Raw genomic sequence first — 3,763 nt, 5'->3', positions numbered from 1 at the left:
CAGTCCCTCTATTATACACCAACACGATAAGCATGGACTTCAGATGAAATAAGTATGGTAATTGATAGTTTGATTACCAAAATGGTGCATAACACTTGGTTCCTCGGTAACCAATAGTTAGTGATGATAATAGTTAATGATAATACTAAATAATAATAGGAGGACCAGGGTTGTGAATCCAAATTTGGAGTCAAAACCCATGAATGAAATTGTGGGCTTATGCGCATTAAGCCCACAATTTATATGGAAGCAGAATACTGCAGTATTGAATCTTAGAGACCTAAAAAGGCAAATAATGTAAACAGAGACCAAATAATATTGACTTGAATATATTGAGAAAAAACAAATTGTTATATATGAACAATAAAGATTAATGAAATTTGGACTGAATAATGAATAATACAAAGCTGAATGAATTTTCAATTAATAAATAAAGAATGTTACAAAGCAACTGTTGATACCCCTTATGCTGAAAGGGTGAAGCTGGCCAACAAAAACTGTAAATTATGTAGCAATGTCAAAGAAATTTGACTTCAAGACATGTAATTTATACTGCTATAAAATTATATTTCATAAATGAAATGAATGCTGGTTGTGTTGAATACAAAGTAAATGTACTGAATATTTATATCAACAGAGTGTATCATGAGTTGTTCAACATCCAAATTATATGATTCAATAACAAAATCTTGTTTCAATTTTATAGTTTGAAAATGTGACCATAAATAAAACCTAAATCCAATTCAAATGCTAGTGTATAAAGTTCAAGTATATAATTGAAATGCAGATTATAACCTAATTGTAATTTAGATTTACTTAGATACTAAAGTGTTTGATATTGAAAACAAATTATTGAAATACAATAATAATTTATAACCCTACTTGGATGGTCAATATTGTTGAATATTATTATGCAATTGAAATACAGATTATAAACAAAATGATGTAACCTAAATTGAATTCTGCTTGATCAAAATTGAATGTCTTATAGAAATATTTGACTTATAGAAAAAACATAAGGTAACCTAAGTTGTCAGAAACAAACGTTTTCAAGGATGCAAAACTTGTCTTACTTCAAAATGCTTTCAGTAGATGCAAAACTATTTTACTTCAAAATGCAGATTCATAAAGGATATTTTTATATTTTGATTACTAGCACGCAATCAAAATGCTCTCAAAAATGCAAACTATCTAACTCAACAAAGCTGCAGATTTATAACTTGTAATTTCAAAATTTCAGTAGTAGCCTAATCTATAATCAAGATGCAAACATGATGCATTTAAAAATGTATAAATTGATAAAACAAAATGTAATGAGAGCTGATGCAAAATACTTATAAGAAATTCTTAATCAAAATACTTATTCTAAAGTACTCATCTGAGTGTCCGATACAACAGCCTTGGTCAATCCAGATATCAAATATTTCAGTGTCAATCAACTGGGCTGAGATGTGTGATTCACTGGCCAAATAGCTCTAATAAATCTTTCCAGGCACCAGTAGATGTTTGAGATAGTCCATTTCTCGAATGTATGAATGGAATTCGAAAACGTTTATAAGATGAAATGTGAAACCTTCACTAGTTGAAATAGCCCTTTGAAGAAACTAGTTGATAAGTTGAGAATGAGGCATTCACAAAATTTGAAAGAGATTTGAATTAGTTGATGAGATGAGAATAAAGCCTAGAAGCCGAAATGACAAAATCCAAGAGGATCCAAAACAAAAAATGTATAATGAAAAATATAACCTAAAGAGGCTATCTTGATGAATGCAGGAATGAGAATGAGAAAACATTAGTAACACGATGCAATTTTTTGAAACTGAGCAGTGCGCGATTAGTGGGCAGTACTGGTATGCATGGGTTTGCAAACACCAACACTACCAACCTAAATAACTAAGCTAATAATGTAACTTTAGCAACAAAATATAAAATAATAATATAAAGGAACAATAGAGAATATGTTGTGACAAAGATTTGAATTATGACATTGCTAAAATCTAACTAAATAAATGGAACAACTTAAATAAATAAGATGGCTGAATGAGTCAGCTGTGCAGACAACTGCAGACGAAACAGCTGTGTAGACGAAACAGCTGTGTAGACGATATGCTGTGTAGAGAGGTTACGCTAATAGCCGGTAGATGTCAATGTTTTTTTCAATGTTTTTCAATGTTTTTTCATTTTTTTCAATGTTTTTCAATGTTTTTCGATGTTTTTCATTGTTTTTCATGTTTTTCAATGTTTTTTTTCATTGTTTTTCATGTTTTTCGATGTTTTTCAATGTTTTTCAATGTTTTTCATGTTTTTCGATGTTTTTCATGTTTTTCAATGTTTTTCATTGTTTTTCATTGTTTTTCATTGTTTTTCATTGTTTTTCAATGTTTTTCAATGTTTTTTTCATGTTTTTCATGTTTTTCGATGTTTTTCAATGTTTTTCATGTTTTTCATGTTTTTCATGTTTTTCATTGTTTTTCAATGTTTTTCATTGTTTTTCAATGTTTTTCAATGTTTTTCAATGTTTTTCGATGTTTTTTCAGTGTTTTTCATTGATTTTCATTGTTTTTCATTGATTTTCATTGTTTTTCATGTTTTTCAATGTTTTTCAATGTTTTTTTCATGTTTTTCAATGTTTTTTTCATGTTTTTTTCATTGTTTTTCATTGTTTTTTCAATTGTTTTTCAATGTTTTTCAATGTTTTTCGATGTTTTTCAATGTTTTTCATTGTTTTTCATGTTTTTCAATGTTTTTCATGTTTTTCAATGTTTTTCAATGTTTTTCGATGTTTTTTCATTGTTTTTTTTTTTTTCATTGTTTTTCGATGTTTTTCGATGTTTTTCATGTTTTTCAATGTTTTTCATTGTTTTTCAATGTTTTTCATTGTTTTTCATTGATTTTCATTGTTTTTCATGTTTTTCAATGTTTTTCGATGTTTTTTTCAGTGTTTTTCATGTTTTTCATTGTTTTTCATTGTTTTTCATTGATTTTCATTGTTTTTCATTGTTTTTCATTGTTTTTTCATTTTTTTCAATGTTTTTCGATGTTTTTCAATGTTTTTTCAGTGTTTTTCATTGATTTTCATTGTTTTTCATTGATTTTCAATGTTTTTCAATGTTTTTCATTGTTTTTCATTGTTTTTCAATGTTTTTCATTGTTTTTCATGTTTTTCATGTTTTTCATGTTTTTCAATGTTTTTCATTGTTTTTCATTGTTTTTCATGTTTTTCATGTTTTTCATTGTTTTTCATTGTTTTTCGATGTTTTTCGATGTTTTTCATTGTTTTTCAATGTTTTTCATTGTTTTTCAATGTTTTTCATTGTTTTTCAATGTTTTTCATGTTTTTCAATGTTTTTCAATGTTTTTTCAGTGTTTTTCATTGATTTTCATTGTTTTTTCATGATTTTCATTGTTTTTCAATGTTTTTCGATGTTTTTCATTGTTTTTCATGTTTTTCATTGTTTTTCAATGTTTTTCGATGTTTTTTCAGTGTTTTTCATTGTTTTTCATTGTTTTTCAATGATTTTCATTGTTTTTCATTGATTTTCAATGTTTTTCAATGTTTTTTCATTGTTTTTCAATGTTTTTCATTGTTTTTCAATGTTTTTCGATGTTTTTCATTGTTTTTCAATGTTTTTCATGTTTTTCGATGTTTTTCATTGTTTTTCATTGTTTTTCAATGTTTTTCATGTTTTTCATGTTTTTCGATGTTTTTTCAGTGTTTTTCATTGTTTTTCATTGTTTTTCAATGTTTTCAATGTTTTTCCAT

The sequence above is a fragment of the Nilaparvata lugens genome, chromosome 9 (assembly GCF_014356525.2).
Source record: "Nilaparvata lugens isolate BPH chromosome 9, ASM1435652v1, whole genome shotgun sequence".
NCBI classification, from domain to species: domain Eukaryota; kingdom Metazoa; phylum Arthropoda; class Insecta; order Hemiptera; family Delphacidae; genus Nilaparvata; species Nilaparvata lugens.
The sequence above is the reverse complement of the archived record's forward strand: the minus strand, read 5'-3'. Positions refer to the sequence as shown.